At 44.1% G+C, this 23,243-nt stretch overlaps 1 pseudogene; it reads right to left on the bottom strand.

Moving 5' to 3' along the window:
- LOC121287525 overlaps positions 1 to 23,243 on the bottom strand; it is a 40,474-nt pseudogene that overhangs the window by 5,560 nt on the left and 11,671 nt on the right.

Genomic DNA, 23,243 nt, shown 5'->3' with positions numbered 1-23,243 from the left:
AAGGATAGTATCAAATGTAGCAAAGATTAGTGGTAAACCAGAGGATTTGGAAAGTTTTAAAAACCAACAAAAGATGAGCAAAAAATATTAGAAAGAGAAAATAAATGTTGAGGGTAAACTAGCAAGTAATATAAACATGGACAGTGAAAGCTTCTTTAAATATTAAAAAGGAAGAGAGAAGCCAAAGTGAACATAGGCCCCTTAGAGAATGAGGCTGGGGAAATAATAATGGGGAACCAGGAAATGGCAGAGGAGTTGAATAAATACTTTGCATCAGTCTTCACAGTAGAAGACGCTAATAGCATTCCAAAAATACTAAATAATCAAGGGGAAAAAAGGGAGGGAGGAAATAAATACAATAACTATCCCTAGAGAAAATGTACTAGGGAAACTGATGGGGCTAAAGGCCAATAAGTCCTCTGAACCCAATGGGTTGCATCCTAGACAATTAAGGGAAGTTGCTACAGAGAAAGTGGATGCATTGGTAGTAATTTCCAAGAATCCTTAGATTCTTGAGAAGTCCCAGAGGATTGGAAAATTGTCAATGTAACACCCTTATTCAAAAAGGGAGAGAAACAAAAACATGTAACTATAGGCCAGTTAGCTTAACATCCATCATTGGGAAAATGTTAGAGTCTAATATAAAGGATGTAATAGCAGAGTATTTAGAAATGCATAATATAATCAAGCAGAGTCAGCATGGCATCATAAAGGGGAAACCATGCCTGACAAATTTATTAGAATTCTTTGAGGGGGTAACAAGCAGGATAGATAAAGGGGAACCAGTAGATATAATATATTTAGATTTCCAAAAGGCGTTCAAGAAGGTACTGCACACAAGGCTACTTAATAATATAAGAGCCCATGGTGTTTGGGGTCGTATATTAACATGGACAGAGGATTGGCTAACTAATAAAAGACAGAGAGGTGGGATAAGGAGAGCATATAGAGGATGGCAATATGGAACTAGTGGAATGCCACAGGGATCAGTGCTAAGGCCACAATTATTTACAATATATATCAATGACTTGGATGAGGGAAGTAAATGTACTATTGCCAGGTTTTTGGATGACACAAAAATTGGTGGGAAGACAAGTGGTGAGGATGGCACAGTCTGCAGAGGGATATAGACAGGTTATGTGAGTGGCAAAAACTTGGCAGATGGAATATAATGTGGGGAAATGTGGGGTTATGCAATTTGGCAGTAAGAATAGAGGAGCTGAGTATTATTTAAATGGAGAAAGACTGAAGAAAGCTGCAGCACAGAAGGATTTGGTGGTCCTCGTGCATGAACCCCAAAAAGCTAGCATGCAAGTTCATCAGGTGATAGGGAAGGCAAATGGAATGTTGGCCTTTATTTCAGAAGAAATGGAGTATAAGAATAGGGAAGTTTTGCTAAAACTATACAAGGCACTAGTCAGACCACACCTAGAATATTATGAACAGTTTTGGTCCCTTTATCTAAGATAAGATATACTGGCATTGGAGGCAGTCCAGAGAAGGTTCACTAGGTTGATCCCAGGTATGGAGGGATTTTCTTATCAGGAGGGGTTGAGTAGGTTGGGTCTGTATCCATTAGAGTTTCGAAGAATGAGAGGCAACCTTATTGAAAAATATAAGATTCTTAGGGGGCTTGACTGGGTAGATGTTGAGAGGTTGTTTCCCTTTTTGGGAGGGTCATCGCGCGTCATTTTACATGTCGGCATGTTGGGCCCGCCCCTGCACGCCCACTGGAAAATCCTGTCCGTTTTTTTTTTAGGAATAAGGTATATCTTTAAGTTTAAGTTCAATTTATATTTTTACTCTTTTTGGGTTAAAAAGTGAAACCTAGTGTCTAGTTTCATTTTTGAGCATAGACAGCAAGTCTAAGGGCATAATTTTGCCCTCGTCAGGCAGGCTTAGCAGGGTGGGGAGGGGTGGGGGTCGAAATGACCTCACATTGTCGCACGAGCTGCTTGTCCCCTCAGTGCGCTCCGAATGACTGCAGCAGCTCCTCTGCCCCTCTGCTAGTGACCATGGCATCTGATGAGGCTGCGGCGACTGGGGAGATGCCAGCCATGGCACTGGCCGCTCCCTCCCAGACGGGGCCAGCACAGGCTCCACTGGCCAGAGGATTACCGCCAAGGTCATCAGGGCCAACAGGGCACCAGAGTCAGCAGGCTGTCTCCAATGCTGGTGCCAGTGAAGGGGGGTCACCTAGACATAGCACCTGTAAACATAGGTTTTTGACACCTTAAGCACAACAGGGACTGGTCATGGGTGATCTTTTGTTCCCCCACTTTGTTTTTCTTTTTTTAATGGTATAACTACCAACACCAGTTTTTTTTCTGTTTAAGACTTTGTGAGTTCCAACATAAAATTACATTTGCTTTTGTGTTATTGGCCTGAGTATGCTTCATTTATTTTGTAGGTACAAGCTAGGCCAGTATGTAATGCTGGACATGAGTGGCTCGAACCTTTATTGCACAGGCACTGAATGTATCTTGGGGGCAGAGGAAAAGGTAATTTCTGTGATTTACGATGGAGGCGGCAACCCTGGCATGAGCTGGTAGTTCTTAGTTGGCAGCCTAGCTGAAGGAGCATTGGAGCAAGGCATCCCTGATGTCCCTACCTCCCGGGAGGTAACTGAGGTCTGGCTCCATGCCCTCAGCATTCTCCTCACCATGCTCCACTTCTGACTCTCCACTGAACTCATTATCTGTGGCCTGTGCAGCTGCGTTAATATCCTCTTCCTCCAGTGGGTCCCCCCTTGCCAGTGCCAGATTGTGGAGAGTGCAGCATGCAGCCACTATCAGTGACACCCACTCTGTGGGGTATTGCAGTGCGCCCCCTGAATGGTCCAGGAATTGGAAACACATCTTGAGAAGACCTATGGTCTTTTATATCACTGCCCTTGTGGAGCCATGGCTCCTGTTGTACTGCTGCTCCGCTTCTGTTCTTGGGTGACGGAGAGGCGTCATAAGCCACCTTTGCAAGGGATATCCCTTGTCACCCAGCAGCCATCCATCCAGTCGGGCTGGAGCACTGAACAATCTCAGCACCTGGGAGTGTCTCAGGATGTAAGTGTCATGGGAGCTCCCAGAGTACCTTGCACAGACTTGCAGAATCTGCACACTGTGATCACACACTATCTGCACGTTTATGGAGTGGAATCTCTTCCTGTTGATGAAGCACCCGGCTGACCCGCTGGCGCCTGATGGCCACATGAATCCAATCAATTGCACCCTGGACGCGGGAGAACCCAGCAATCACTGCAAAGCCTTTAGCTTGCTCAGTCTGGTTGGCCTGGTTTATACAGAAATGAAGGAAATTCAATACCGCCTGAACATAGCTTCTGTCACCAGTTTGACGCAACTGTGGACAGCTGATTGGGAGATACCACACAGATCTCCCACTGACCCCTGGAAATAGCCGAAGGCAGAGAAGTTGAGGGCCACTGTGACCTTCAGAACCACTGGCATGGAGTGTCCACCCACACAGTTGGAGCTGCTCTCAGGGCCAATCATCTGGCAAATGGAGTTCACGGTCCCCCTAGAGTGGTGGAACCTCCTTCAGCACTGCACCTCAGACATATTGAGGTAGCTGCATCACTGCCTGTAAACCCTGGCAGCAGGATAGTGGCGTCTTCTGCGGCTCCTTTTGCTTTGGACTTACTGCTAGCCCTGTGCCCCTTGTGCCTGCACCAATCATCCCATAGGCCCCTCCCCTGGAAGCTGAACTGGGATACCTGGCCTCCTCTCCTTTCTGCCCCTCTTCCTCCTCAGAGGAGATGCTTCCAGCGGAGACCACAATCCCCAATACCAGGGCAAGGGAAGGCTGTCTTATACCTGGAATGGTCCAAACGGTCCAAATCCTCAGGGGGCTTGGAAAGCACCAATGAGTCCATAAATGAAGCCTGGAAATGCTAAGAATGAAGCCCCGATCAGAAAATAAGCTGCAAAGTCTCAATAAGCCACCAGCAACAAACAATCTCTTCACTACTCACATTGACAATGCTGCTGCTCCTTTTTACTCCACCCATGGATGAGGTTTTGCAAGTTGTAGACTGCCTGTTTTGCCCGTACAATGAGCGAAAAACCACACGGGCAGCATTAAATTGCTGACATTTGGGTTGTCAAGGGCCTTAACTGGCCTGTTAATTAATGGTGGGCGTGGCTCCAACTCCCACACGCATCTGCCAAGCAAAATATCGCGTGTCATTTTATGCTCGAGCAGATCGGGCGCACGCCCACCTGCTCAACGAAAAATTCTGCCCTAAAGCTCTGTTTGTATTCCTGCATTTCTAATGAGATGTTTACGGCTCTTGAAGGACAGTTAAAGCCAACAGAGTAGAAAAATAAACTGCTGTTGCCTAGCAACATGGGTCCAGAAAGGGAGGCACACACACACACACACACACACTCTGAGTTCAGTTGGAAGCAGTTGCCAGTGGAAGCAGGCTCCAGAAACTAAAGAATAAAGTCCTCAAATCCAGGAGAGTGGAACAGGAAAGGTCCCAAGAGGACAGCCTAGTCAAAGGGCAGGAATCTGGAAAAGGTTCGGTTCCGTGGAACAGAAAGTAAGGAGCAGAGAAGAAGGTTCAAAACTTCAAGCTTTAAAGAGGTGAAAGCTGCAGGATGCAGATTTAAATCGATATAGGCGTGTGAGAAGCCGGAAGGTCAAAGGTGACAGCTGCATGTCTCTAACTCTTTACTATGTGCATGCGAAGCTGTGGTGTTCTGTTAGCAGAGCTAAGTCAGCGAGAGAGAGAGTGTGTGGAAGGAAGCCTAAATGCACGTGGCGATTCAGGGGAGTGGAACATTGGAAGGATAATTCCAACCCTGGAGGTGGACCCTTGTGGACGGCAACTGAGAGAAAGTGTCGGTTTGGGAGTTGGCGAGTTCTTCGAGAGTGGAGGATGGAAACCCTCGTGTGAAAGATAGAGTTCAATGAGACCATTTGGCTCATGATGTGACAAGCGTCTGGGGACAGTTGATGAGAAATCCATCGCATCTGCTTAGGCATCTGTCATTTGATTTCAGAGTGTGGTGTGTCAGACCACAGGTCACCTATCGGTTTGCATGGACTTTGTTCTTACTGTGAACATTAGAGTATAAAATAGTTTTGTAACTTGTGTTATCCTTACAATCTGTATTTATCTGTTAAAGTATGGTTGTGGGTGAAGGAGTATTGAAATCTAGTTCATTTTTTTTTTGTTTAATAAATTTTCTATTCTTGTTAAAAGTTCATCAGCTGAATCCTATGATTCTGTTCAGTAGCCATTCTCCATGTAGCTGATAAAAGTAAAAGTTAGGATCTATCATCCTGGGATTTGGTTAGTCCAGTAGTAACATCAGCTGGGATTATAACAGTGTCCACGTGCAGGAAGATCTGGATAATATTCAGGCTTGGGTTGATAAGTGGCAAGTAATATTTGTGCCCCACAAGTGCCAGGCATTGACCATCTCCAACAAGAGAAAATCTAACCATCTCCCCTTGGCGTTCAATGACAGCACCATCATTGAAACCCCTATTATCAACATCCTGGGGGTTGCTATTGACCAGACATTGAACTGGACTAACCATATAAATAGTGATTACAATAGCAGGTCAGAGGCTAGGAATCCTGTGGCGAGTAACTCACCTCCTGACTCCCCAAAGCCAGTCTACAATTTGCAAGGCACAAGTCAGGATTTTAATGGTATACCCTCCACTTGCCTGGATGAATGCAGCTCCAACAACACTCGAGAAGCTTGACACCATCCAGGAAAAAGCAACCCGCTTTATTGGCACACCATCCACAAACATTCACTCCCCCCACCATTGATGCACAGTATCAGCAGTGTGTGCCATCTACAAGATGCACTGCAGGAACTCACCAAGGCTCCTTTGACAGTGCCTTCCAAACTCATGACTACTACCATCTAGAAAGACAAGGGCAGCAGGTACATGGGAACACCCCCACCTGGAAGTTCCCCTCCAAGTCACTCACCATCCTGACTGGGAAATATATTGCCATTCCTTCACTGTCACAGGGTCAAAATCCTGGAACTCCCTCCCTAACACCACATGGACTGCAGTGGTTCAAGAAGGCAGCTCACTGCCACCTTCTCAAGGGCAATTAGGGATGGGCAATAAATACTACCCACATCACATGAATGAATAAAAAATATCTTTGTGGTGGAGAAGGGTGCATAGAGGCCAGAGAAGCCAGTCACTGAGAGCAGCTGGAATCCAGAGGGAGGGCAGAATGTCAGGAGGAAGAGGCTTCTGATGTAGACCAGGAAGGAGGAGGAGAGAAGCAGGCTAGCCTGGTGCTACCATGTGGGAAAGATGTAGAGATCCAGGACATCATACTTCAATATGACAGAGAATCAGTGCCGATATGAGTTGGTGACAGACATATGTCACATGCTTCAGCAGTGATTCAAGCCACAATCCATCAACTGCCATGACCTGCCAGTGGCTGTAAAGGTCACCACTGCTCTCAACTTCTATCCTTCAGAATCTTTCCATTAGGACTCCTGTCTGGTACACTGCAGTCAGCAGCACACAGCTACATTAAGGCTATAACTAAAGCCTAGTTTGTTCGTGTCGGGGATCCATGGATAGATTTAACAGTTCAGATGTAGAAAGCCATGACCTTTGTCCAATTAGCAGGCTTCCCTCAGGTTCAGGGTGTTATTCATTGCACCCATGTTACCATAAAAATCCCCAACCTCCAGAATTACCACCATGTGCCAAGGTGATTTCAACACCGCCTTTATCATCTGCTAACAGCAATTCACCATCACCAACAGATAGTTGTTCAGATACCCTGGCAATCGCCATGGCCATCTCTGTGGTGTTCTTCATGCTTTTCAACTGCAACAACAACATGAATTTATGTTAGCCTGATAAATAGTGCCTGGATGTGTATTGCTCTTCACTGTGCCCATACATTACAGTGCTCATTCACTGTGTTCTGTGTGCATCTACATGAGCTGCTTACACAAGCCTCAATGCTGAAGCAGAGGTATGTGCCAGCTATCATACCTTAGTTGCAGCATGCAGATATGATCCATTCCCCAAAGCACTGTGTGGATTAGCCAAGCTACTCATTTTGCTGGAACACAGCAGGTCATTGACCCTTTTCCTGCACTGAATCCATGATTGCTGATAGTTTCCTGCTGCATTCACCACAGCTGCTATTTGAATCCAGGCCTTGGTTGCTACAGGTTACAGCAGCCAGGGGCTTGGCCTAAATAGCCAAGTGGTTATGGTACTGGGTTTGTAACCCCAAGATTAAGAGTTCAAATCTCACAATGGCAAACTATGAAACAACGTAACTTCATCTGAAACAGATGGAAACAGGTTTGTACTCGAAAGAGTTACAGCAGCCAGCTGGGTGGTGGACTAGTCTTCACTCCTGAACCTCTTCTACTAAAACTTAGGCCTGAATTTTTCAGATGGCAGCGTCTCACCCTGCTGACTCCGAATGCCCTGCAGCCAGTTCACACTAGAATGAATGTTAAGTGGCTGGAAGTGGGAGTTCTGCCCTTTGCTTGGGAGAAAGTCCCCTTAGGGAGCTGCCAGCCAATCTGATTGGCTCACAGCTCTCCAGTCCCTGAAGCGACAGCGCTGCAGTGGACAGAAGAAGAAATGCAGGAGGACATCGAAGCCTATATCTGGGCACAGGACCCCAGGAAAGTTCAAGGGGTCCCAGGGCGGGTGGAGTAGGTAAGGCCCAGTGAGGCGTGAATGAGGCAATCAGAGTCTCAGGGGAGAGGCCAGGTGAGGGAGGGAGGTCTGGAAGCCATTTTAGGGGGGGGTGGGGAAGGCGCCCAACTTCAGAAGGGGACATCCACCCCCTCCTTTCCCACTCGAGATGTATCTCTGTTCTTTTCTTCCTCCATGGAAGTTCAATCCTCCCGCCAGCCTAAAAATTGAGGCTGAGCAGGAAACAGCCCTTAAGTGGGCAATAATTACGGCGGGTGGGAACCCAAAGGGAATCTGGTCCATTCAGTTTTATGCTCCCCTCCCACCAGCAAACCCACCATTGGGAAGTGTGAAATTCTGGCCTTAAAAGTCCTGGTCAGAAAAGTATGGGGCAGTTGGGCCCACCCCTTCCCCCATGTCTGCTCAGTGTGACATTCTATGAATAAAAATGTAAGGTGCAAAGGGACATGAGCCATTCGGGTTATAATGCTGTCATTCACTTTTGTGTGCGTCCATGCACTAACCATTTTCACCATATTATCAATGATAACTGGTAAGGTTTGGTGGAGAAAATGGGTCTGCACAAATGCTTGTTGCCATGTATGTTGTGGCTGTGACTCCAATTGGCATGCTATGCTCTATGATCACCAACTGCCATATTTGTTTCCTCCCCCTTTGTCACTGTTACTTTGACAGAGTGCAGATGTGAGGGACCTGGTCAAGGGTCAACATGTGGGCACAACCTGATAGATGGTGGCAAGAGGTCAAGAGGATAGGATAGTGAGAGGGCAGTGTTCATCATTCAGATGATGAATGAGTCCTGGCAGCTAACTGCATGACTGCATTATATCTATACCAGGTAGTGGTGGCAAGCTGATGCCTTCTCCATGGCTGTGTCTTGAGAATCGACTCCATGCTTTCAGTGTTTCAGTAGAGAATACTTTGAATAGGCAGCAACAATGATATTTCTCCCATAGAGAAAACCCATGATGCGCCTTCCATTCCAGGATCAGCTAACAGATGGACAACATTTACAGCTTGGACACTCACCTAACAAGGCAATGACACCTCATCTGAGGCACAGAGACTTCACCATTGATGAACTACCTCTCAATTGACTTTGTCAGAGGGAGGTCATGTCTAACAAATTTGATTGAATTTTTTGAGGAGGTGACCAGGTGTGTAGATGAGGGTAGTGCAGTTGATGTAGTCTATACTGATTTCAGCAAAGCCTTTGGCAAGGTGCACATGGGAGACTTATAAAGAAGGCAAATGCACATGGGATACAGGGTAATTTGATAAGGTGGATTCAAAATTGGCTTAGTTGTAGGAGACAGATGGTGATGACAGAAGGATGCTTTAGTGACTGGAAGCCAGTGTCCAGTGGAGTACCACAGGAATTTGTGCTGGGTCCCCTATTATTTGTCATTTATATAAACGACATGGATGACTATGTGCGGAGGTAGGATTAACAAGTTCGAGGATGACACAAAGATTGGCCGGGTGGTTAACAATGAGGTTGAGTGTCTTGGGCTACAGGAAGATATAGACGGGATGCTCAAATGGGCAGATAAGTGGCAGATGGAATTTAACCCTGAAAAGTGTGAGGTGATACACTTTGGAAGGAGTAATTTGACAAAGAAGTATTCAATGAAAAGCATGACACTAGGAAGTTCTGAGGAAAAAAGGGACCTTGGCGTGTGTCTCCATAGATCTCTGAAGGCAGAGGGGCAGGTTAGTGGGGTGGTGAAAAAGGCATATGGGACACTTGCCTTTATCAATTGAGGCATAGATTACAAAAGTAGGGAGGTCATATTGGAGTTGTATAGAACCTTGGTGAGGCCACAGCTGGAGTACAGTATGCAGTTCTGGTCGCCACATTATAGGAAGGATGTGATTGCACTGGAGGGGGTGCAGAGGAGATTCACCAGGATGTTGCCTGGGATGAAACATTTGAGGTATGAAGAGAGGTTGGATAAACTTGGGTTGTTTACGTTGGAGCAGAGAAGACTGAGGAGCGACCTGATTGAGATGTACAAGATTCTGAGGGGCATGGACAGGGAGGATAGGGAGCAGCTGTTCCCCTTAGTTGAAGGGTCAGTCATGAGGGTACATAAGTTCAAGGTGAGGGACAGGAGGTTTAGGGGTCATGTGAGGAAAAACCTTTTTACACAGAGGGTGGTAACGGTCTGGAATGCACTGTCTGGGAGGGTGGTGGAGGCAGGTTGCCTCACATCCTTTAAGAAGTACCTGGATGAGCACTTGGCACATCATAACATCCAAGGCTATAGGTCAAGTGCTGGTAATTGGGATTAGGTAGGTACGTCAGGTGCTTCTCACGTGTTGGCGCAGACTTGATGAGCCAAGTGGCTCTTCTGCACTGTGTGGTTCTGTAATTCAAATAGGCCTTTCTGAAGGCCTGCTTTTTATCTGCCCCCGAGTCACTCCACCCACTCTGGGCCCACATCTTCAACACTCTTTATGACACTCCCAAATTTTACATCACCTATAAATTTCAAAATTACAACCTGTACCCCCAGATCCAACTCATTAATATATCAAAAACAGCAATGGTTCTAAAACCTTTGGGAACTCCACAGTATACCTCCCTCCAGAAAACCAGCCATTCACCACAACTTTTTTTTCTTCCCCTTAGCCAATTTAATATCCATGTTGCTCTTGCCCCTTTCATTACAAATCGACTTCAATTTTATTAACAGACCTAATAAGTGTTACTTTACAAAACACCTTTTGGAGGAGGGTGTGGGAAGGGGGATTAGGTGTGAGGATACTATCACCTTCAATGGTTTTAGCCCTGCTGATCACAGCCTCAGCAATGGCTGCTCCTATGATGGTGACCAGCACCTCCTCCATGATTTAAGGGCATGCAGGCACACCTGTCCCCTACTGGTAGCTACTGTTTTCTCTGGTTTTGTGCTACCTTATCCTGCAAACGAGATTAAAGTGTGTCAGCTTGTGTGGTGCAATATGTTTGGGTGATCTGCCTATTATGGTGAAATAGCTGGTAGTGTGTGCAAGCTGTGAAATGTGTATGAGAGGCTCATGACATTGTGATGCATGAGGGTGAGGCACAGATTTGAATGTTAGGTATGAGTTATGATTGATCGCTTGTTGGTAGATGACTGATGGGGTGTGTTGCTTTGAACAGCGTGTGAGGCTAGTGGTACAGTTGGATGAATTTAGCTTTTGGTGATTAATTCACTGACCTTAACCACTCTTGTGAGGTCATTGAACTTTTGTGGCACTGAATCCAGGTCTTTGGGACTTGACTCACGCATTGATCACCACAGCTGTTTGGTTCCACTGCCTTCTGAGCATTCACCTGATGGCATTCTGGCCCCCTGTGGACATAAAACTTCTCTCCTCCCTTTCACCTCCTCGATCAAAGGTTCCAGTGCATCATCTGAGAATCTTCGAGCACAATTTTCTATGTTACGTCATTAATCAGCCCATTTCCAGGTCAGAGTGATTGGTAACAGGACTTCTGTCAAATGTGTCTGCCACACCTCCCCTTTAAGAGGTGACTGATTTTAAATAATGCTGGATAGCTTTAGCTCCTGCGATGCTCTCAAGATTTTGGACCCCTTGCTAAGGCGTGCAGCCACTTAATAGCATGGTTAGCACTAGCTGCTTGCTACAATCATGGCAATGAGCAGGCAGTGTGAAATTAGTGTGCTTTCTGAATCACATTAAATAGTGTATCATGAGCCCTGTGATCATTTTCAGGGCTGTCCAAATTCCAGATTCTATTTTTCACTGCAAATGAATATACTTTTCAAGACAGACAAATTGAAAAGGATTTGTCAGCAATGGAATGGCTGCATTATAAATGATTCCACAAATTTACACGTTTGAATTGTAGTGTTAATTTTTTAACGAGTCATTTTTTGCAGATCAGCACATTTCAAATTATATTTTAATATATTCCTGTGAGTATTATTTATCATAACCTTTATTTTTTATAGAAACATTAAGATTAGTGACCTTATCATCAAAGGCTAATAGAAACATTCCTGAACTATCCTGATCAGTAGATACCTGGCCTTTGATAGACATAGACCATGTTTTTGGGGATATTTCCAGCTAAAATGAAAATCTGAGATAAATTGTCACTTTGCTAAAATAGGTGCCCAAACAAAATGCCTCATTTTAGAAGCTGAAGTATTTCTTTGTTTCCCCATGTTCACAGGTTCACATAGTGGTGGCATCAAATGTCTCAGTTACAATGTAACACAGTGAAACATGTTCAACAGCAATTAGGTAAAACTGCTATGGTTACACAACCTGATCAAAATTGGAGAAGGAAGAATTCAGTCTTTACAAAGTCGAACAGAGCACAGAATGCGCCTCACTGACCCCCGACTGCCAATTAAACTAGTGATAAAAGGAAACAATGATGTGACAGTCAGCTGTTCTCAATCATTACATCTGATAGGCAGTATTATGCTCTTTGCTTTTAAACCAGGCCAAGCCAATTGCAGTCACATCGAGCTGTTGTACACTGTTAATGGTGGAGGACTATCTTTTCCAAGTAGTTGCAACAAGTGGCAAATGTGCAGCAGTGTTAGTTTGATACTTTTAACCCTGGATTTCAGGCAGGGGAAATGCAAGTCAGGCTCATTCCAAACTTCCAAACCCTAAGCCACCTCCAGAGGTGTTTTGTCTCTGAGAGATGTAGGCAGGGATGGGTTGGGTTTTGCGAGCCACGATGCAGTGGAGGAGGAGTGCATGAGGAATCAGGGTCCAGATGCAAGCTGGTTAGAAGGCCTGCCTTGGTTCTCCAGGACTGCAGCCCAGCTCACAACATCGTTGTCTCCTAAACCTCACCCATCACCCTCACCCACACCCATTCTCCTTCCATATCCCTCAAGCCTCAGAAACCTCATGCCCTCTCTGTACCCCCACATACCCCCATGTTTCCTCCAAACCCCTCGTAATGCCCGCACCCCCTCACCCTCCCCATGCTCCACTTGTATCCTCCACAGCTACTCATCCAGCATCACTATGGGAAGACCTCAGAATGTCTTTGAAATGCACATAAAAAAATAAAGTTTTAACAATCTAATAGAACTGTCATACATGCTGGAAAAAAACCATGATTCATAAAAGCCATTGAAAAAAAAGTAAATCCCCTCAAATGGTTAATTTGTTGTAAAATCAAACAAACACTTATTCACTTAGCACATCCTGGATAGATAATCCAGGAATAAGAAGACTTGTGCTCCAGAACTATCTGCGCCCTTAGCCAAGCTGTTACTGTTATTATGACAGCAGCCAATGTTATTCACTGAGCAAACAAAATCCCAGAGGAAAACTTTTCTTACTGATCATAACCTTTTTTTTTGTATTTTAGAAATGAGGGAAAACTACTGATCCCAGAAGCATAGGGTGAAATTTTCCATGACGGCATGAGCAGACAATATGGCAAGAAGGCTAAAACTCCATTTCACAATGTTGTTTGCAATCATCCGCTCTGCCCATCAATGGGGGGGCCACTGTTGGACATCAGGAACTTCATTGTAATACATCTGCATATCATTATAAGCCCAACCCGCCATCATCAGCCCCCCCACGCTGAATCATCCGAGGACATCAGCGTGATTACACACTGATGTGTTTCACAACTGTACATAAGCAACACACACCTGGTGAGCTGCACTTCGCTCAGGACTTTGAGGTTTGTTTGCCTACCTTGTTTTGGGCAACACTCACGGTCATCAGCACCAGGCTTCGCAGGCAGCACCACATCACTTTTAGGGGGGCTCATGAGCAGGTTTCTATCTACCAACAAGCCATAAGGTAGGGGTGGCTTTTCAATGGTTGCAGGGCTAGGGCTTGCTTGGGGAAGGGGGAGAAGTGGCCTCAGGCAAGAGAAGAGGCTGCTGGACAAGGGCTATACTGGGGAAGTGGGTATCACAGGGTGTGTATGGGGGCATATGTTGAGCTGTGCAAGTGGCTTCAAGATGGAGAGGGCTGATGAGGCAGTCTGCGGAAGAGATGAGGCCAGATGGAGATGCGAGTATTTGTGTGAGAGAGTGAGTGGTGATGTTCCTTCAGCTGGCAGTGAGTGAGATGCCAGGGAATGTGTGATAGGTTTGTTAGTGTGAGTTGACAGTGATGAGATGGTGACCCTGGCGGCACGGATGAGATCATTCATCCTCTTTCTGCATTGGATGGCCCAACCTCTTCTGTGCAGGATTGGCACTGATCACCACAGCCATCACCTACCAAGCCAGAGTGGTGAGATTCCTGGACCTCCTGCGACCAGAATGGGGTAGAGGACATCATGTCAGGCCTCCATGGCATCCAAAAGGCATTCCGGGGATGTGTCACTGAATTGGGGGCTACAGTCTTCTTGCCTTTTTGGGACATGCCTTCCGTGCAGCAGTCCTGGGCTGGAAGCACCGAGAGGTGTGTGTGCACGGCTGCACTTTAAATATGGCACCCAGTGTGAGGAAGCGCAAAGTTGATGGCATGGCAGGAAAATGAGAGCCCACCTGCCAACAAAGCTGCATGTTTCCCAGGAATGCATGATTAATGAGGTGCAATTGGGATGATACGGTGTGAAAAGCCACCATTGCAGCCGTCGGGTAAAACATTCTTTTTCCTGCCTGCTACTGCACTTAGGTGCAAATCTGGGATGATCCCACCAATAGAATCCCAGTAACACTTTAAGGATTTTATAATTAAAAGATTTACAAACAAGAAGAATAAAAAAAACTTAAACACACAAGATTAAAATTAGACAGTCAAAACAGTCTTACAAAACAAATCCCAAAAAAACCTATATGATCAGAGCACAGAATAAACTACTTGGCAACAGATCCCTTGTGGGTTTTTAATCATAAAAATCCAGTAATATTACCCAAGGCAAAACTGCTGCTACTTTAATAAAGTATACCACACAACTTCTCAATCTCTTCCACTCTGCTGTGGAAATCCAAGAAAGTTCAGAAACAGACTGTTTCTAAAAACAAAAGATTTTTCTGGCTTGAAACTGGATGGCTGCTTCAAATTCACAACTTTTCTCAGCACAGAGCTGGTCTCAAGACATCTCCCCCACACAGCCCCCTACAACTCACATCTTTCCTTAAGTATCATTTTTTCCCTTTCATCTTAGATTGCATTGTCCTCAGCACCCCTTTGAACTCAACTTTTCCAAAATATAAAAATCTTTCATATCTTCCTATTGCTTCCACTTTTGGATCAAATAAAATTGAATAGCCTTCCCTTGTTTACTTGTGAAACCTTTGTATATAGCTTCTAGAAATTTAACAGCTGAAAAGTCAAGACCATGCCTCACTTAATGCAAATTTTAAAACGTAACCTATTTACTCATATGTTCAACTTCACCATCGCTTCTCATTACAAATGTATAAACCTAACACCTTTACCTTTCATCTATCAGTCCCCACAGACAAGCTGTCTTTACTAACCTTCTCCCAATTTAATTAACCATGCACACGCACACACACGCACACACATGCACACACACATGCACACGGAGCCTTCTTTGCAGAATACCACAATATTGCCAAAAATACTTTTAAAAATAACACCCATCTTCACACTGTGCAGCTACAACAATGGCATCTACCGAACAATGTGGTAATTTGCCCAGGTATGTCCTGTTCACCAAAAGCAAGACAAATCCAACATAGCCAATTACTGCCCCATTGGTCTACTCTCGAACATCAGCAAAGTGATAGAAAGTATCATAGACAATGCTATGAAGCAGCACTTACACAGAAATAACATGCTCAATGATGCTCAGTTTTGGTTCTGCAAAGGCATCTCAGCTCCTGACTGTTCTATCTTGTATGTTCAGTAGGTCTCAAGAAGATGCTCTGGCGCTTTTATGGTTGAATAGTAACTGTTTGTTAAAAACACATAACTATGTGCATATATATAGCTGAAGCTATAAGCTAACTCCATGCTTGCTTCTGCACAGGTCTCTATCCAAGACACAACTGACCCTAGTCTCAGGTCATGCATCTAGTTTCATCACATTGTGGGTGTTATTGTTTCCCAGTCCCATATTAACCCTTGTTATGCCAGATACCGCTATAATACATTGACCGCATTACAGCCTTGGTCCAAACATGGACAAAGAAGCTAAATTCAAGAGGCAAGGTAAGAATGGCTGCCCTTGACATCAAAACAGCATTTGATGGAGTGTGGCATCAGGGAGGTCAAGCAAAACTGGGGCCAATGGAAATCAGGAGGAAAACTCTCCATGGTTGGATTCATACCTAACGCAAAGGAAGATGCTTGTGGTTGTTGGAGGCCAATTATCTCAGCCCCAGAACATCACTTCAAGATTTCCTCAGGGTTGTGTCCTAAACCCAACCATCTTCAGCTGTTTCATCAATAATCATCCCTCCATCGTAAGGCCAGATATGGGGATGTTTGCTGATGATTGCACAATGTTCAGCACCACTCGTGTCTCCTCAGATACTGAAACAGTCCATGTCCAAATGCAGCAAGATTTGGACAATATCCAGATTTGGGCTGAAAAGTGGTAAGTAACATTCATGCCACAAAAGTGCCAGGCAATGGCCAGAGAACCTAATCATCTCCACTTGATATTTAATGCGTTACCATCATTGGATCTCCAGCTATCAACATCCTAAGGATTACCATTGACCAGAAACTGAACCAGACCAGCTATATGAATACTGTAGCTACAAGAGCTGGTCACGGGCTGAAAATTCTGAAGCAAGTATTTCACCTCCTGACTCCTCAAAGTCTGTCCATCACTTACAAGGTACAAGTCAGGATTGACTTGCCTAGATAAGTGCAGCTCCAACAACACTCAAGAAGCTGGACACCATCCAGGACAAAGCAACCCAACTAATTGGCACGCCATGCACCACCTTAAACATTCAGTCCCTCCACCAGTAACACAGAGTGGCAACCAGCATTGTGTACCATACACAAGGTGCACTATATACCATGTGTACCATATACAAGATGGAGAAGCAGGGATTAATCAAGGACAGTCAGCATGGTTTTATTAAGGGGAGGTTATGTTTGACCAATTTTGATTGAATTTTTCGAAGAGGTGACCAGGTGTGTAGATGAGGGCGATGCACTTGATGTAGTCTACTGAGATTTCAACAAGGCTTTTGATAAGGTCCCGCATGACAGACTGATAACGAAGGTAAGAGTCCATGGGATCCAAGGAAATTTGGCAAATTGGATCCAGAATTGGCTGAGTGGCAAGAAGTAGAGGGTGATGGTTGAGGGATGTTTTTGTGACTGGATGCCTGTGTCCAGTGGGGTTCCACAGAGATTGGTATTGGGTCCCTTGCTGTTTGTGGTATATATAAATGATTTAGGCTTGAATGTAGAAGGGTTGATCAGTAAGTTCGTGGATGACACGAAAATTGGTGGGGCGGTAAATAGTGAGGAGGATAGCCTTAGATTACAGGAGTATATAAATGGGCTGATCAGATGGGCTGATCAGTGGCAAATGGAATTTAATCCAGATAAGTGTGAGGTGATGCACTTGGTCAGGACAAACAAGGCATGGGAATACATGGTGAAAGGTAGGATCTTGGGAAGTACCGAGGATCAGAGAGACTTTGGTGTGCATTTCCACCAGTCCCTTAAGGTAGCGGGACAGGTAGGTAAGGTGGTTAAGAAGGCATATGGGATACTTGCCTTTATTAGCCGAGGCATAGAATATAAGAGCAGGGAGGTTATGCTGGAACTGTATAAAACGCTGGTTAGGCCACAGCTAGAGTATTGCGTGCAGTTCTGGAATCTGCATTATAGGAAGGATGTAATTGCACTAGAGAGAGTGCAGAGGAGATTTACTAGGATGTTGCCTGGGCTGCAGAGTTTTAGTTATGAGGAGAGATTGGATAGATTGGAGTTATTTTCTTTGGAGCAGAGGAGATTGAGGGGGTGGGGGTGTGACTGAAGTGTATAAAACTATGAGGAGTATGGATAGGGTAGACAGGAAGGAACTTTTCCCCTTGATGGAGGGATCAATAACCAGGGGGCATAGATTTAAGATAAGGGCCAGGAGGTTTAGAGGGGATGTGAGGAAGAATCTTTTCACCCAGAGGGTGGTGGGAGTCAGGAACTCACTGCTTGAAAGGGTGGGAGAGGCAGAAGCCCTCCTAACATTTAAGAAGTATTTGAATGTGCACACGATGCTATGGCAAACAAGACTAAGGGCCTAGTGCTGGAAAATGGGATTAGAATAGTTAGGTGCTTGTTTGACCGGCGCAGACTTGATGGGCCAAAGGGCCTTTTTCTGTGCTGTAGACCTCTATGACTCTATGACTCTAAGACTCTATGACGTTGCAGCAATTCACCAAAGATCTTTTGACAGCCCCTTCCAAGCTTGCGACTTCTACTACCTAGATGGACAAAGGCAGCAAATATGTGGGAACACCACCACCTGCAAGTTTCCCTCCAAGCCACACACCATCCTGACTTAGAACTATATCAACATTCCTTCATTGTCACTGGTTCAAAATCCTGGAACTCCCTTCTTAACAGCACTGTGTATGTATCTACACTATATGGACTACAGTAGCTCAAGTAGGTGACGCATTACCACCTACTCAAGGGTGATTAGGGGTGGGCAACAAATGCTGTCCTTGTCAGCCATGCCCGCATCCTGTGAAAGAATAATAAAAAAGCCTCTTAAAACTGTCAATGAAACTGAATACAGCTCCCGGCTGTGATAATTGATTATGAAACCTTTAAAACTCAGCCAAGCATTCAAAATAGGCCCTGCTATAATAACAATTCCTTGGAAATGTAAAGAATGGAGTCTACTGAACAGGAAATAAATAGGTGCCCTTTTTTTCCTTAAGCTGCAACAGATGCCCTGTCAATCAAAGCAGTCCAGTTGGACAGAGGTGGTTTTTTCTTTCTCTAAGTGAAAGCTACTAAAGGTTTTTTTTTAATTTAAAAGGGCTTTGAATATTTAAATCACTGCAGATCATTACTCTTGAGATTCCAAACAGAGTTTTCTTCATCTTTGAATGCATAAGGATACCAAAATTTCAACACTTACACCATGTTGGTCAGTGCAATGGTCAATGTTCCTTTTCAGGACAGAACCCTGTGAAGAATCACTGCAGTGAAAACACACCTAAATTACAAAACAACATCTAACAGTGACATTTGAACTTGTCAAAACATTTAACACTACCTTTCAGGACGTTCCTAACTCCTCAGTGGGCTTCCCTCAGAGGTCACGAACTCTCCAACTAGATTTTTGTTTAGGGCTTCCAAAACCCACAACAGTGTACAAAAATAGCAGGATAGAATAACAGGGTAGAAATTTGCTCTGGCCACAGTCACCCAACCTCAGAAGAAGTATATGTGTAGGGGCGCGACCCAAGTAATTCCAGGCCCATGAAAAGGCCACACAAAAATAATGCGAGGCCAGAAAAGACTGCAAATTTGAATTTAGTGCAATCCCATCTCCATTTTTCATCCCAAACTCCATTCCTGCCTCCACCACCAGATGAAAACTGGTCCCTTTACATTGCATATCTTTGGTTGGTGCGATGCATTTTTCATCCTACCCCTGGCTGTTTTAATTAGGTTTGAGCAAGGAAACTGCTACAGCATTCCTACTAGGCAAAAACCAATTCAGGACTCACTGAGAAGAAGCAAAGGCCACAGGTGATACATTTTAAACTCTACTTTGTGGTTATGAGAAATTAAGGAAACAGATAGAGGGGGCAAAATAAGACCTTGCTTTGTTCATTTCTTGGGTGCAGCACAGGGGCAAAACATTCAGCTTTGTGGGGCTAAGTCTGACATGTTGGCTCAAGTGACGTTCAAGCTTCCCTAGCAGCATCCTTGTACGGGAGTTAGGACTCTTAAATTTTCGATGCCTGTGGATATCCACTTGTCACCCACAGTTCCATGAAGTGCAAATTTGCACAAGTTACATGTTCAAAACATGTGAAATATTTTATTCATAAAAATAAGTTTTTGTCCTGAGAAATGGGCGGAAAGAACAAGTCATCTATACAGAGCAAGGAATGTAGAAAAGGGGAAATAGTTGGGGAGAATTTGAGAGATATACTCACGAAAACAGGGATGTTGTCCAGTCTTGTTACCAGCCCAACAAATTACCTTAACCTGTGAGCTGCAATGCATGGGGTCCTTGTAAGTAAGATCTTAACTGCCTGTTCATGGATCTAGACAGTTATTGAAGAACATTCTCGAAATGATATCTGGCAATTCGCATAAAATAGGAAGCTCAGGTTGTGCAAAGAACCCTACATAAAGCGTCAATATATTCAAAGAGGAGTCATATTCAGCTTGAAGTGTTAAGTCTGCTTCTGTCTCCGCAGATGCTGCCTGACCTGTTGAGTATTTTCCACACTTTGTGTTTATTTCAAATTTCCACCATTCACCATTATTTTCCTTTTATCAATTGTATCCAATACTTAAATTTTACAGAATTCCAGTGGCACACTGTTAATCCAAATCTAAACACAAAGGAGCTTCTGCATTCTAAAGAAAACAGCTGCCTTTTGTGCTCAGCTAACTGATCTGGTGTAATTTAGGCTATTACATATATTAATAAGGACGCATTGCCACCTTAATACCAACCTCAGAACCTACCTGAGTGCGGCTGCCAACATTATAGTCAGACACAATTGATCAGCAGCAAATTGCCAATGAATTGCTCAATTGATATCCATAACTCGATGAATTACTTAAGACAAATAGCAGAGCTGCTCTCATTCCTCTGATGATATTGTTTCTTACATGCCATGAACTAAGTAATGCACCTTGACACTTTGCATTTGAACTTATTCCTTCTCAGTGATGGAGGACAAACATGAGAAATTTTGGGAGTTGTTTTCAAAGTTTGTTATAGTTCAGAATGGTAACAAGTACAATATCTGTGAGGTGTTGATGCAAAATGGAAAGCACGTAGATGTCCTTGGAGCTTTTAACAGAACCATCTGCTGTGCAGCCTATCACACTTGAGATACAAACAGAAAGTTCTGGAAAAGCTCATTGGTCTGGCAGCATCTGTGGCAAGAGAAACAGAGTTAAGGTTTCGAGTCCAATTTGCTGTTCTTTGGAACTCAGTTTGGCCTCCAACTTCACACTTGAGGCCTTGTTTAACAGCTTTTAGTTCTCTCATGAATGCTTAGACTGCTGAAATGTAGACCATTGGCGGAACTGAGGCAGGCTCCTTGAACACTTTCACTGAAGAGGTTGCTCAAACCAGAAAGGTAATTGCGAGCACTACGCATACTGCCATTCTTCTCATAGTGATTCTCAGATCAATGAGCAGTGTCAGGGGAGGTGGGAAAAGGGGAAGTTGGAATTCTTTTGGTGATGGTGCTCTCTCCAGTTGATTATCACTATCTTCAACTTTCAAAGGAACTGGAAGCAGACGGAGACAGGTTGCACCCTGAAGACAGCTCATTAAGATGGAAAGTTACCTTTGGGTCTGGAACCTGACACGGACACACAGCTACCATGTCCTGACCTCTTTCTGGCTCAGTTAAACCCTACAGAATAAGTATCAGACCAGTTAGCTGAGCACAAAAGGTAATTTTCTTTGTAGGATATAGAAGCCCTTTTGCGTAAAGAAGCTCAACATCATCCAGTACAAAGTAGCCTGCTTGATTGGCACTCCATCCACCACCTTAAACATCCACTCCCTCCTCCACCAACACACAATAGCAGCAGTGTGTATTATCTATAGATACAGGACTCAGCAAGGCTCCTTCAATAGCATTTTCCAAACCTACATCCTCTACCACCTAGAAGGACAAGGGTAGCAGATGCATGGGATCACCACCACCTGCAAGTTCCCCTCCAAGTCATATGCCATCCTGACTTGGAACCATATTGCCATTTCTTTCGCTGTTGTTTGGTCCAAATCCTGGAGCACCAACCAAACAGCACTGTGTGTGTGCCTCCACCACATGGACTGCAGTGATTCAAGAAGGTGGCTCACAGAATCACCTTCTCAAGGAAAGTTAGGGATAGGCAACAAATGCCGGCCTAGCCAACGATGCCCAGAACCTGTGAAAGAGCAGAAGAAAATCAACAATCAGGACAGGAACTTTGTGGGGAATGCTGTTTTAGCAGAGACCTGACATTCTAGCTATGTTTGTGCCACAGATGCTTGTGGGATGGTAGGGCTGAGAAAATCAGCTTGCTACAGCTTTAACAATCCTATGACAGAGCTTCATGAGGACATACCAGAAATTCAGCTGCAAGTTGCCCCTGATTTTTCAAAACTTAACTCCAAAGTTTCCTGAATGAGTTCCTTGAGCTCATCACCAGGCTGTTTCCTTGAATTCTACCTTCCCCATTCCCATTTATGACAACTGTGAGCAGCTGTTTTAAGTGCAATCTTTACTCCAGGGAAGTATTGTTCCAGAAGATAGCCTGATGAGAATGGTTTTACCAGTGATGTGCTGGCAGACTTACAAAAGCTAAGTTATCAAAATCCAGTGAGTGAAACTTAAAATCTCTGTAGTGCTATCTATTTTTGAACTGAGGATAGCTATTGAAATCAAGGAACTCATCACAAGTTCAAATGGCTCAATGTCTCAGAAAATGGCAAAATTGATTTCTTGTTCAAAGAGAACATTATGAGACTGCAGAGCACTTAGCAAAAGAATCGAAAATTATAAATTATTTTCATGCATTTTAATAACTACTAATTATATTAACAACTGTTCTTTGAAGGGTAATTTTCCATTTTGCAAACACGAAATGCAATCACTAAGTTAAAAGCACCAACCTTACCTTTTGTTAATCCAACGATGTTAACGTTGCATTGCAATCACTTTCTACATAAATTGAAAGGAGTGATTCAATAGTTTTGTTCATCAAGTTTTTCTTTCAGCAACTTATTTGCGCTACTGAGTCACCATCATAATATTATAGAACTAGGTGGAATGGTATGCAATCATTAATTAAATGGTTTACTTCACCCAGCTAAAAACTTTCCATCAAGAATCTGGCTATATCAATAAAAGAAGAGGAATATGTTCAGCAAGTTATGATTAGACATTAAAGAGATGTAAATAAATATTGGTCCAACATTTCAATACAAATTCTGAGAAATTACACAGCAGCACAAAGAAAAGGAAACAAGAGCCATCAATTCCCAGATAAAAAGAAATCCTATGCCTCGTCCTTCAGGTCACCACTTGTGATCTCACCACTGTCTTAGAGGATGCAAAAAATAAAAGGATAACTAGCTCCATATGTCATAGATGGATCCTCATGTGATCACTTGTGTGTTTGTTTGATGCTCAATCTGTGTCAAGTCAAATCATCTCTGTCAGTGTGATTGTAGGGTGCTATCATTGCCTCTACCTTCTTGGCAAAGAAGGACAACTGGGTCAGGGATTCCACCCTCTGTGATTAAGTAGGCTTCCAATACTTTGGGCGGGGTGGTATTTTAACTGATAAAAATAGCTAGGTTTAGGCTGTTTGGATATGGAATGGGTAGGGTCTTAATGTTAAAAAGATCTGTATACCAATCCAAACCCACTTCCAACCCATATATTTCTGGCTTT

This window comes from Carcharodon carcharias, chromosome 14 (genome assembly GCF_017639515.1).
Source record: "Carcharodon carcharias isolate sCarCar2 chromosome 14, sCarCar2.pri, whole genome shotgun sequence".
NCBI classification, from domain to species: Eukaryota; Metazoa; Chordata; class Chondrichthyes; order Lamniformes; family Lamnidae; genus Carcharodon; species Carcharodon carcharias.
This window is presented reverse-complemented; position numbering and strand designations above follow the sequence as displayed.